Source organism: Heterocephalus glaber, unplaced genomic scaffold, assembly GCF_053883595.1.
Source record: "Heterocephalus glaber isolate CG9 unplaced genomic scaffold, H.glaber_assembly_v1.0 deba00001504, whole genome shotgun sequence".
Taxonomy (NCBI): Eukaryota; Metazoa; Chordata; class Mammalia; order Rodentia; family Bathyergidae; genus Heterocephalus; species Heterocephalus glaber.
In genome coordinates, this window is record NW_028258324.1 from 504,313 (window position 1) to 518,689 (window position 14,377).

The window sequence follows — 14,377 nt, forward strand, 5'->3', positions numbered from 1 at the left end:
CCAAATTTTTGTTGTTATTACTTTCTAGTTTTATTGTATTGTGGTTGGAAAAGATAATTGATGTGATTTCAGTTTTTTAGAATTTATTGAGACTTATTTGCTTTGTGGCCTATAATATGATCTCTACTGGAGAATGTTCCATGCACTATTGAGAATGTGTATTCTGCAGGTATTGGATAGAATGCTCTGTAGCGTCTTTCAGTGTGATTCATTTGGTCTAGTGTGCAGAGAGTTCCACTATTTGTTGGTTTTCTGGCTGGGTGATCTGTCCATTGCTAAAAGTGGGTTGTTAAAGTTTCTTACTGTTATTGTACTGGGGTCCATCTTTCTCTTTAGGTAAATTAATATATACTTTATATATTGGGGTGCTCCAATATCGGGTATGTATATTTATTTCCTCTTGCTTAATTGATCCCTTTAGTAATCTGTCATGACTTTCCTTGTCTCTTTTTACTGCTTTTGATTTCAAGTCTATTTTATCTGGTTATTCTTGTTCTTTTGAATCCTATTTGCACAGAATCTTATTTCAACCCTTCACTTTCAGTCTATGTGTGTTTGTAGAGGTGAAATGAGTTTCTTCAAAGCACTGTATAGTTGGGTCTTATTTTCTTAAATCCATTCTCTGTATTTTTTTTTTATTGCAGACTTTTAACTCATTTACATTTAAGGTCATTATCATTAGTTAAGACCTTATGGTTGGTATTTTGTTACTTGTTTTGTAATTTTATTATAGTTTCTTTTCTTACCTCTCTATTCCAGTCTTATTTGTGATTAAGTGATTTTCTCTAGTAGGGTGTTTTGATTACTTATTATTTTTGATGTCTATTACAGATTTTTCTTTTGTGACTATCATGAGGCTTACAAAAAGTCTTTGATTATAATAAGGTATTTTGAAATGTTAGCAATTTAATACTGACTTTTATAAGATTGATTATAAAGATGGGGAAAGAAAAAAAGGAGAAAAATATTAATAAAAATCAGTACATTTTGAATTTTGCAAGCATCATTTTATAGCTTTTTATATTGTCTGTATCTTAATACTTTAATGCAATTATTATATTTTTAGTCTTTTATTTTTTAGTCATATACTAAAAATATGAATAGTTCACATACCATGTTTACAATGCTAGAACATTTTGAATTTCTGTATAATTACTCTCACCAGTAAGTTTTATACACTCTGATGTTTTCTTCTTCCTTGTTAGTACTTCCTTCTTTCACTTTGAGGAAAGCCCTTTGGTATTTCTCATAGGATAGGTCTGGTGGTGATCTGCTGTGATGGCTTTGGTCAGATAGGTCTGGTCCAGCTTTTATTTGCCTGGGAAGGTCATTGTGTCTCCTTAATTTCTAAAGGTGAGCTTTGCCAGGGGGAGTATTCTTGCTATCTATTACGTATTTCCTCTTGCTTTATTGAGAAGCTTTTCTTTGTCTTTTACCTTTAAGAGGTTGATTATAATATGTCTTTGGGCAGAACTGGTTGAGTTGGGCCTGACTGGTGACTGTTGGGTTTTCTGTCCATGGATATTTGTATCCTTTCCAGGTTTGGGAAGTTTTCTGTGAATATCTCTTTAGTAATTTTTTTTTACCCCATTAGCATTCTCAGTAATCTGAATTTTTGCTTCTAAATGTTATCTCAAGTTTCCTATAGGCTTTCTTTATTCTCCTTTGTTCTTTATCTCTCCTATGATTGTGTATTTTCGAATCCTGTTTTTGAGCTCACTAATTTTTGCTTCTATTTGATCTATTCTGCTTTTGATACCTTCTGTCACATTTTAAATTTCCTTTCATGTACTTTTCAGCTTATAGATTTCTATTTTTTAAAAAGTTACTTTAATCTCTGTGTTGTTTCTCTGATAGAGGACTGAATTGTTCCTCTGTATTTTCTTGAAGCTTGTCAAATTTCCTTAAAACAGCTATTTTGAATTCTCTGAGACTTTGCATGTATTGTTTGGTTTCTGGGTTCTTGATTTTTTTTGGTATATGACATCTTTTGAACTTTGGAGGGTTAGGTATTTACTCTAGTATTCATGATCTGGGATTGTGCCTATCTTTCCAGAAAGTCTGGGCAGGTTACTTATTTTCTGAGCTTATGGTCACTCTCAGTATTTGAGTGCTAGATGGCAGTGCAAGTCTAGGTTTGCTCTGAGTCTGCTGTTGGTGTATTGTTGCTATTTCAACACTTAAGGGTGACTTAAGCCCAGGTTTGTCCCAATTCTATAACTGGCATGTTCAGAATCAACTAAGCCTAAGAAGGTAGTCTGGCCCACAGCTTCCACCTTGGGCCAGGGGAAGCCTATACCTCTTGACCATAGTAACTGACTTGTGGCTAAGTATTTTGGGGTTCCTCTAAACTTTGACCCTCACCAAGGAGGGACTGGCCCCAGGCTCCTATGCAAAACTTACTGCCCATCTCTTTTTTCTCCCTCCAAACAGATAATTAGTTATGTTGTGCTGCCCAGGGGTGGGGAAGAATGGACAGTCTCATAGTCTCCAGTGCTGTAACACTGAGTCACACTTGGAGCCCACAACCCTCCAAGATCAATGCAGCACAGGGACAGGGGCAAGGTCCACACCGCTGAGGTGGGCTCCTGGCCAGAGATAGCTACAATGAGCCACAGGTGATGATGGCCAGGAAAAAGTCTGACTAACTGTGCTACAGTTCTCTGCCTGACTCCAGGTGGGTTCAGAGATTCCATCTATGGGCACTGGCTGAAGAATAAGAGACATAAAGATCATCACAGTGTTAGTCTTCCCTGGGAAGGCGAAGTTCTGTGTTCATTTTCCTATCCTCTTTTCCTAGCCAGGGGAGTCTTGGTCCTTTTCCAAGATTGAGGGTCACATGGTGGAGAAGTGTCTTGGCTGCCCAGGTTGATGCTAAGCTGGTTCACACCCGAGCTTCATAGCTGCAGGGTCTTTGCAGGTGTGGGGCCAAAGCTACAGGGTCATGCTATGGCTGATACGTAGTGAGGTATATGAAATAGGAGCCTGTCCCACCATGGCACAGGCTCTGTCTGGTGCTGGGACAGGTCTAGAGGCTCTGTCTGTGAGCGCTGGCCTGGAGATAGAAACCCTGGGCTCTGCCTGGTGCTGAGTCTCACTGCAGCAGGGCAGGGCAGTTGAGCTTCCATGAAAAGTCCTGTGCTCCCTTTCCTGCCCTGTTCCCTGGAAGCAGCATCTTGGTTTTTTGCTCTGCTGCTCAAGACTGGGAAGGTAGTGGTAGAGGCAGTCCTTTGGCTGCCTGGCTAACATGGCTACAGAGGCTCAGTCTGGGGGTAATGGTCTGGGGACATGGGTCATGGGGCTCTGTCTAGCACTGATTTTCACCTTGGTGGTCTAGTATTGGGTTCAGGTCTAAAGCCTGGACTGAATCCCCTCTCCATCCTCCAAGCAGGAGGTGTCTCCACGATGTGCTACTTAGAATTTGGGGTGGGGTGGCACAGATAACTTTTCCCTCCTACCTTCTTTAATTCATCCTTTCTTTATTATACTAAAGCCAGGCACTGTGGTCTCTCACGTGGCTTCCTTAGCTTGTGTGAACATGGCATGGAGTGCAAATACCTGTTCACATTGGTGCATTTATGGGAAAACAATTGCGGGAGGAGGATCTCAATCAGTTGCCCTTTTGCTCTGCTCCCTAGTGTTCATATAAAAAGGGAACCACTGGACACAGACACTTGCACAAGTGAACAAGTGGGATGGAGGTCAGAATGATTCTGTACAAGCCAAGGAAGGTTAGAGGCTGCCTGCCAAACCATGAGAATCTAGGAAAGCCATGGAATAGATTCTCCCTCTAGCTCTTGGAAGAAACCAGCCCTGTTACCTTTTGATTCCGAACTTCTGGCTGCCAGAACAGAGAGTCACTTCTCTTTTCACACTACCTTGTTCATGGTATTCGTTACTGCAGAATCGAACAGAACTGTGCTCATTTTTCCATTGCTTTTCCTGTGTCACTGTGATTCAGGAGAATTTGCTCTCCTCCCTTGCTAATTTGATCTAGTGCGATGTCTATTCAGTTGGCTATCTATCCATTTGCATTTTCAAATTCAAGACCTATAATTGGTTCATTTTCAGAACAGCCTGTTCTTATTTTGTAGATAAATAAATTTTCCTCTCTCAGCCTTTTTTTCCTTTGAGATATATTAGGCAAGATTTTATTCAGCTGCAAATAATAGAAACCACAACAAACAGCAACTTCAACAAGAAATATAAAAAAATCATAAAAAGTTCAAAAAAGAGCATCTAGGCTGTGGTGTGGGGTCAGGCTCCTTTGATTTCTTTGTCCTGGGCTGCATCCTCATGGGTGCAGGACCTAACTCTGGGTACTCATTCTGCCTAGAAGATAACAGAACAAAAAGGGAAGGATTAATGTCTATAATAGTATAACACAGATTCATATGGCAAAATTCCAAAATTATAGTGACTTAAAATGAAGCTTGTCTATCTCTTTTTTTTTTTTTTTGGTACCAGGGATCGAACTCAGGACCTTGCAGTTGTGAGGCAGGTGCCAGAACAACTGAGTTAAATCCCCGGCCCTGCTTGTCTATCTCTTATATGTATGAAATCTAGCCAGCCAACATTCCACCACATGGTGTCAGGAACTGAGGCTCCTGTATTGTTTTGTTCTGCCAGTCAGAATAAAATATGTGCTTCTCTCAATGTGGTCAAATATGATACAGCCATTTACAGCTACTTAAGATACAGCCATTATTTTGTTATTCCAGCTAACAAGAAAGTGAAAGATGAGGAGGAGATGAGCTCTTGTTATATGGTTTTATCCTAGAAGTTGTACCCTACACATTTGATTACACACCCCTGCTCAGAGCTCAGTCATGAGGCACACCTGGCCCCAAGGGAGGCTGTATCAAAATGTCATCTTTTATTTCCTCTCTTAGGCAGCTATAGGCCCAGCTACAATCAGAGGTTCCAAAATGAATAAAGATGAGAAAGATGAACATTAAAAGTCAATTGGATCTGGTATATTAGGAAAGGATAGCATACCCTGAAACACCCAACAGACATCTTCTTCTCCCTGCATGATCTACATCCTTGGCTGTGCTTGAGAAGAGGAATTAGTCAAATCAATCAGCAGATGGGGGCAGTGGTAGTAACAGAAAAGCAGAGTGGACATTGGATAGGCAATGATGAAATGTTCCACACTTCTGTGTCAGTTCTTCAAGGTGTAGTGATAGTCTTTTCCTGGTATTTATTTTCCTTAAATTATTGGTGATTTTTGGTTATGTGACCCCCCCCCCCTTTATTTGGTTTGATAATTTCTGGATGTGGGGTTTCTGTTTGCATGTCTGTGAATGTTACCTCCAGGGAATTTTGGGTGAGAGGACATTGCCCAGTGGACTGGTCTCAGGGTGTGGAGACTTCCCTCCAATTCAGGTTCTGACCAGGAGCTCACATTCACTGCCCCACTGGTCTACTACTTGCTATGGGGAAGGAACACTGACTGGTTGGATGGTGTTTTGTTGTTATCTTGACAAGTCACTCCAAGAGTTCATCTCTGGGCCCCCTGCAGGCCCTCCTTATCTACTGTCTCAGAACTGGCAGGATCTCTGGAACAGCTGACATCTTTTGCAGAGGTTCCTGATGTGTTAGTTTTGGTTTCATTTGAAATTCAATCTCATTTGTTTTCTATATGCAGTTATTTCTCTTAATTTATAATCTGCCCAGAGCCCTTCTCTCATTTCTGTGGATTATTGTCCATGTATTGTCATGTATTGTCATGCATCCACTGTCCTGATCCAATCCAATCCTCCCGTAGAATTCTCTACTGTATTTTGTAGTAGGTTAAATATAATGTTGATGTCATAGTGGGTGTATTATTGTCCTTTGATGGTTACAGCAATTATCCACAAAATTGATGGCTTGAAATAACAAAAAAGTATTCTCTGACCACTCTGGAGGCAGAGGTCTGAAGTCAAGGTCATGCTATTTCTGAAGGCCCTAGAGGAGAACGCTTTTTGGTCTTTTCCAATGTCTAGTGGCTCCTGGTGTTCCTTGGTTTGTGACTGCATCACTGGCATCTCTGCCTCTCTCTTTCCATGGTCTTTTACTCTTTGTCTTCATGCATCTTCTCTTCTATCTCATAAAGACATGTGTCCTTGGATTTAGAACCCACTTGGATAGGATAATTCATGATGGTCTTATGTAAAGATCCTTCACTTAGTTATGTCTGCAAAGACTGTGTTAGTTGGGTTTCCATTGCCATGACAAAATATTGAAGAAACTCGACTCATAAGGAAGAAAGGTTTATTTGGCTAACAGTTTCAGAGATTTCAGTCCATAGTTCCTAGGTCCCATTGCTTTGGGATGTGCCAAGGCATGATGAGTGTGGTACAGCATAACTGGTCACCTCATGGCAGCTGGAAAGGGGAGAGAGAGAGAGAGAGAGAGAGAGAGAGAGAGAGAGAGAGCGAGAGAGAGGAGAGAATGGGGCATACTAATATCTCCATCAGGGCTGCACTCCAGTGACATAACTTCTTCCCTTAGCCCCTACCTCTGGAAGATCCTGGCACCTCCCAACAGTATCACAGGCTGGTGACCAAGCCTGTAGTATATGAGCCTTCAGGGGGACATTTAAGATCCAAACTAAAACAAACTTTTTTCCAAATAGTGTCTTGTCCATAGGGACTGGGTGAGGACATGGGCACAGCTTTTGAAGGCTACTATTCACCTAGTACAAGGAGTTGTCTGTAGTCATAAGTTGGTCTTTTGGAAAGCAAGGTTAAAGATACTCTTATGTATGCATTTCCAGCCTGAAGTGTGTTTTGTAAATGGTAAATGTTATTATACAGCATGTAATGGATGTCACCTTGCAGGGATTCTTACAACTTTTCTCCAATTTCTCTCATTTTGTCGCTTATCTCCAGGTAGCTTAGTAAAAAGCCTGGAAAAGGCTCTAGAAGGAGTAGTTAAAAGTGGGCCTAAGCTGGCTCTTCACAGTGTCGGAGCCAGTGTCAAACAAGACTTCTCCACTTCTCAAGGTCACACACAGAGCTGCCTTCACCTCAGCCATGGCTCTCTCAGCACAGATTCTCAGGGACTTTGGTCCACCCACTTGAGGTCACCTCTTTCTTTTGTCAGAGGCAGCCAGCACTGTGTTGTGGGAATTTCTTTCCATGGTCTGAATTCTGCGATCTCTTCACCTCCGTCCCTCAAAATACTCTTTACTCTGGGGCAACTTGCAGGTAGAAGGAGCCACACAGGGAGCAAGAGGTGTGAAGGGCTTTTCTGAGACAGATAAGCCAGACATCCAGGGTTGCCAGGTGGTGCTGGTAAGGAAACTTTGGGGACACGGGTGGCCCCTTAGGAAATGGGACTCCTGTGTGTAGCTGGTAGGGTCTGGTTCTGTCCCAGCCTGGGCATTTCTGCCTTCTTACAGCCACCACCCAACAGTGGTCATGAGATGAGGCACCATTCCAGGTGAAGAGACCACTTTAGCAAGGGTCTGTGGCTCCTCTCTCTCTGTCAGAAGCCCACCAGGCCAAGGCTGAGGGTGCAATGAGGGCCAGAAATACACAAAGTCTGGGAAGATGAAACACCCAGAGAAACTGGGCAACCAGGGTCCCAGTTATAATTTCACTGAGCCTTAAACTAGGGAGAGAACCAAACATGACCTCCATGCTTTAGGGAGACGACCCAGAGGCAAGGGGAATCATCATATACTCGCACTAGGATGTTGACTCGGAGTTTTTCCTTTGTTTTGGGACACTGGCCACAGCCCACAGCAGTGAGTGTTTTTAAAAGGGCCACTTCTGAACAAAGTGCCCCAAGACACAGCATAACTGGCCCTACCACCCCAACTACTACCCAGTGCCCCACCTCAGCCTGTGCGACCAGAGGACCAAGAAGGGAGAGTCAGCTGAGGTCTGGGCCTTTGGAGGATGCAGCATTTGTGAGGACAGCAACAAGGGACATGTTCTTAGAGATCTGGACCACAGGAGGCTGGCTCTTTCCTACGTGTGGACATCAGGGTGGATGGTAGAACTGATGACTAGCCCAGCTCCTGCCTGGGTGGAGGAGGGGTACAGCCACCTGCCTCGTAAGTGCAAGGTCCTGAGTTTGATCCTTGGTACCAAAAAAAGAAAAGAAAAAAAAAGATGCTTATAAAAGGGTAAGAAGTGTTTATTGTAACATTTTAAGATAACATAGACTTTACATAAGCAGAAGCCAAGATCTTCTTTGTTACTTCCAAGAAATTTATTCCTCTAATGTACCATTATTAAAGACTTAAATAACCCTCCAGACTTAAAAATTCCATATACAGATAATTCCATGTTTTTATATTAAGTTCTGGAATCTACTTTTAAAATTCAATAAAAGGATGTGGATACTGGTGTTATCTTCTAATAGCTGTATTTTACTTAATGGTATGAATTTACCAAAATTTGTGTAATGAATCATCTTTTCAATAAATACAGTGGACCCTCAAGTTACAACCAGCCTGACATATGAACAACTTGGATTAATTAGGTTAATGGAAGAATCATCTGTCTCTTGTTATCTATAGCTTGTACCCAGGTAAATATCCAGATCTCAGCTGTCTTGACTTACAACCAACTTGGATTAAACCAGCCCTCAGGAACGTTTCCAAACAAATTGAGTTCATAAGTAAGGGTCCACTGTATTTTGTCAAATACTCATATAAGACAATGTTCAAATAGGGTGCAGAAGGGACTGTTCCTTGTTTGAAAGTCTACCTGAATGTGGAATGATACCAACAAGCAGGAATTACAATCTGTACTTGTCTAGAAGAGAAAATAGATCATTTGCTGGAACCTGCTGAAGAAGTAAGAAACCTAATTGGTGTTGTTCAGTGTGTGAGAGTGTGTGTTCTCTTGCGCTACCTGCTCTAAAGATTAGCTTTTTACTCTGTTCTGGGGGAGATACCAAAATTGCTATACATCCAGTGAAAGCCGGGTGCAAATGGAAATTTAAAGGCTATTATCTTGAAAGTGAATTTTGTGCTGGGTTGCCATATTTCTAAATCTAAGTTTTAAGGGGAAATGAAAGTAATTAATTCATGCAGAGTATTAAAAATAAAAATATAAGTGAAAACAAAAAATTTGCTTCTGCTTCTGAAAATATTCAGAAAACACCTGCTGCAAGAAATGTTGGCACATAATCTCAGCACTTCAGAGGGTGAGGCAGGAGGATCATCATGAGTTTGAAGCCAACCTTGACTACATAGTGAGTTCAATACCAGTGAGACCCTACCTCAAAAATCCTTCCTCTTTTTCTAACTTCCATTGAAAGTGAGGGTCCTTTTGGTATTGTACATATTTGGTACACTCATCATAGGCTCAATCTGGTAATCAACAGAGCTGAGATGTTATTGTTCCTGCACTACATTGGCAACTGTAAACATTTGAGAAGCAATATTTTAAATAATGTAATTGAAGTTGTGATTCAATTTCTTTTTTTTTTTCCCTTTAAGTTTATTGGTACATTTTAGGTATACAATACAGTTACATTCCTCATTGGGATCTTGTACCATTACATGAGTCTCTTGGTTCTTATTTTTTTCCCCTTCCCTTGCCCTCCCTTCAGCCCCTCCACCCTTCCCTATTTGCAAAGACCTTATTTCCATTTTTTTCCTCTTCTCATATTTTTTCCTTTCCCTTTTTTCCCTTCCCCTACCCCTCCCAATTCCTCTGCTCTTTTAGACCTTTTCTTCCTGTTACACAATATCAGTTATACATTTTTTAAATTACAATATTAAGATCTAGGAGACATTACCATAGATTTTACAGAATTTAAAAGGATATAGAAAGCATATTACAAAAATCTGTTTTGAAATTAATTCGACAACTTCTATGAAGTAACTTAGAAGACAAATTAATGAAACTAACTCTGGAGGAAATATAAAATTTGAATAGCACCTATTAAAGAAATTATATTCCTAGCTTGAAAACCTACCTATATGACAACAGCAGGCTCATAAACATTTTAACTGATAAATTATATCAAACAATTAAAGCAGAAAAAAGAAGGAACACTTCTCCTCTCATTTTAGGAACTCAACATTGTGCTAATACTAAAATTGGATAAAGATAATAGAAGAAAAATATATGAACATAGATAGAAATTTGTCAACAAAACAAAATCTTAGAAGTCAGATCTGGCAGGATGTAGAAAGTGGTTTTGTTATAGGGATGGCAGTGTTGGTTCAGCATTGGAAGATCCACCCCCAAAAGGCATCATTTTAACAGAGGAAAGGAAAAAGCCATATGATCCTGTCACTAGTTGGAGAAAAAGTATTGGACCAAATTCTACAGCTGTTCATGGTAAAAGCTATCAGGAGACTAGAAGTAGAACAGAAACTTCTCAACAAATTAAAGAGATGTACTCCATACTTCCAGTGAGAACGCCTTGTATGAATGGAGAAGATACAATGCTTTCTCCTTAAGGTGGGGAACAAGGGCAGATATGCTTACTCTTTATCTGTCCATTAAACGTTGAAACTAGTCCCCACCAAAATAGTCTGGCAATAAAATGACACAACTAGGATAGGATTGGCACAGCAGAAGCAAAATCTTTATATGTAGATGAAATGATCATCTACAGAGAAAATAAATCTCTAGGAGCCCCTAGAACTTGTACTTGAATTTAGCAGAATTAGAAAACACAAGATATATATAAAAATTCAGGTCTGTGTATACTTGCTATAAATGAAGAACTGGATATTGAAATTTAAAAGTTATGTAGGAGTACAAAGGACCCAGAAAAGCCAAAAACAAAAACAAAAACAAAAAAAGTGTTGGAAGACGTTTAGCACCCAATTTTAAGACTTCTTCTAAAGCTACAGTAATCAAAGCAGTGTCGGTGTAAGGAAAGACATCTAGATCATTTGAATAAAACAGAGAATCTAGAAATAGAACCACACATATATGGTCCACTGAGTTTTGAAAGATTATTTAACATTAGCATTTTATAGAATATAAACTCAATTCAGGAGCAGAGGAAGAGATAGTGTTTTCAGCAAACGGCATGAGAATACCTGGTATCCATATATAAAAAATTAACCTCAACCCTTTTTTTCCATACATGAAAATAACTTGAAGGGATCTATGAACCTAAATAAGAAAGCCTAAAAGTATAAAACTTTAAGAAGAAATTATAAGGGAAAATATTAATGAATTCAGGGTAGGCAAGAACTATGTAGGATACAAAAAACATGATGTATAAAAGAAAAAAATTGATAAATGAGATTCCATCAAAATTTAGAACTTTAAATGACATCATTAAAATGAAAAATAGTCCTTAAACAGACCATATTTATAATGCATATAACCTATGAGCAGAATATACAAAGAATTCTTAGAGCTCATTAATAGACAACCCAATTAAAATGTAGACATAAGAAGATGATAAATAGCCAGTATAGCACAAGGAATGGTGTGCAACTCTAGAATCAGAAAAATACTCATCAGTACAATAATAAGATTGAATTATACACTCATTAGGGAGATGAAGTCAAAAGTTTTAAAAGCCTTGTCATGACTTTTTCTTTTTGTTGGATTCTCCCCCTTTGCATTTAATTTGTCACACCCAGTGGATTCGTTCTGCTGGCCTTCCTGGGGTTGTGATCCTCATTGTCTTTTCCTAGGGTATTGTCGAAAATTTTTTGAGTGCTGGTTTGGTATTCATGAAGTTCCTGAGGTGCTCTTTATCATGAAAGTATCTTATTTCTCCATCAATTTTGAAAGATAGGTTTGCAGGGTACATCAGTCTGGGTTGGAGGCTGTTTTCCTTCAGGGCTTGAAATACATCACTCCAAGCTCTTCTTGCCTTGAGGGTTTGGATTGAGAAGTCTGCTGTGATTCTGATGGGCTTTCCTGTGTATGTAATTTGTTTCTTTTCTCTCACTGCTTGTAGAATTTTATTCTTCTGTTGAATTTCTGGAATCCTAACTATTATATGCCTATGTGTAGATTTTTTTTTTTATTAAGGCTAGCTGGAGTCCTATATGCCTCACTTATCTGTATGTCCCGTTCTTTTCCTCTCCTTGAGAAGTTTTCCACCATCACTTCTGTGAACAGTTTTTTTATGTCATCTGCACTTTCTCCTCTTTCTTCATTGACTCTGATCAGTGTTATGTTATTCTTCTTTTCATCGTCTAGCAGCTGCTGGATTGATTTCTCATGTTCCCTTACAATTTTAAAGCAATTTTTCTTTTCCTCCTCACTAATTGCAATCTTATCTTCTATATGTGAAATTCTATCCTCACGTCGGTTCATTCTGCTGCGCAGACTTTTGATGGAGTTTTTAATCTCTTGGAAATCTGTTCGTATCTGTTTTATGGATTCCATTTGTTTCCTATGTTGGGATTCCATCATGTTCCTCAGCTCCTCTATTTTTTTTTATCTGTGTCCTCTCTAGATTTATTAATCATGTCTTGCACCATGAGCAAAATCTTTGCTGTTATCTGAGTAATTATTTCTGAATTCATTTTTCCCAGATCCTCTTTTGTTGCCAGTTCAGAGAGTCCAGGTGGTTGAGTATCAGAGTGTTCCATCTCATTTCCCTTTGGGGTTGCTGTAGGTGATCTGGAAGTCTGTTTTTGAGGCTTGTTTATGTGTCTTCTCATTTCCATGGGGGGGGGGATGTGCTTCTGGCGCCCACGTGGCCCACCTTCTTGGCCCTAGGAGCTTGGGATGGCAGCGGGGGAGCTTCCTTCTGGGTTCTGGGACCGGCTGACCTTCACTGCCCTAGGAGCCTGGGATGGAGGCAGGGAGCTTCCTTCTGGGTGCTGGGACCAGCTGAGCTTCACTGCCCTAGGAGCCTGGGATGGTGGTGGGGGAGCTTCCTTCTGGGTGCTGGGACCGGCTCACCCTCTCTTGATGATTCAATTTCTTTTCAGAGAAAATTTTGGATTTTTCCTTGTCTCAAGAGGTTCATTCTATGATGGTAACTGTTATGACTTGTGTTTAGATGTTTCCCCAAAGCCTCATCCAGTCATAGGTGGAGCTTTTTTCAGAGGTGGCTGGATCTACAGTGTATCACACTGGAATTGATTCATGGTGCAGTGCTAGGATCAAAGGCACTAGGATTAAGGATGTGAGTGCTACCGCTCTAAGTAGTCTTGATAAAAGGGGCAGAAAGATGCTGTTAAGGTTCCTTGTTGCTTTTGCTGTCTTCTGCATGCAATGAACTGTTTCTCCTTTGCAACGCCCCTCTGCCTTGTGCCACTCTGCCTTGGAGCCAGCCAACTATGGACTGAAACCTCTGCAAACTCTGAGCTAAATAAACCTTTCTCCCTTTAACTTTAGGCATTGGGTAGTTTGTCTCAGCAAAGAGAGAAAAATAACTAGGCAGTTCTTTCATCTTTGGTTTTGATTTTATCAGAATATTGAGTACACACTTGGCCATTTATCATTGGGCCAGTGAATACATTTGTTAAGTTTCCATTAACTTTGAGTAAATACAAAAGAATTCTTATAAAGTATACGCAGGGTATAAGTAAGCAGAATAAAAGAACAGCAATTACCTATCTAATTTAAGAATAACACAACATAATTATTCAATCTCTTCCTTGTGTACCATCCCTCATCTCTTTATCCTCAGGGATATCCAATGTTTGGAACTGTGCATTCACCAGATCCTTACTTTTCTTCATAACCATATGACATAAGTATGTCTGTATCCCTGAATATATTTTTAGCTTTGTATGTTTTCAATTTTGTAACTTTTGAACATTATATTTCTGAGATTTATCTATTCTATGACATTCATTTTTTCTGCTCTATAGTTTTCCATTGTATAAACATCCCATGGCTTTTTCATTGACTAGTATTTTTTTTTTTAGATGCTTGTGGGATCAGGCTTTAATGAATTTAAACACAAGGCACATGTTCCCAGATGTACATAAATTACAATTGCTTTTTGCTTTTTTCATCTCTTAATCCTTTGGATGGGAATGAGAAAACGTTTGGTTTCTCTGATTTTTTTTGTTTGGGTTTTTTTGTTTTGTTTTGTTTTGTTTTTATGAGACAGGGTCTCACTATACAGTTCAGACTGGCCTTGAACTCATTATATAGCCCAGGGTGTACCCGAACTCACATCAGTCCTCCTGCCTCAGCCTCCTGAGTGCCAAGATTGTAGGCACGCACCACTATGCTCAGCTTGGACTCTTATTTAAGGAAGAACTTCCTTAATTGGGCCTTTTCAAAAAAAGAGCTGATCATCAGAATTTCTAGAACTTCTTGCAGTAAAATTTTTTTGTATTTCTTTTCTATCTACCTATACTACTAGTAAGTTGTTGTCTCCCAGATCCTAGTAAGTTTGCTATGATTAAATGATGCTTTTAATTCTGCATCTACATAGACCTTTTTTGGTTTCTCCAAAATAGTATTCTCTTCTTCCTGTG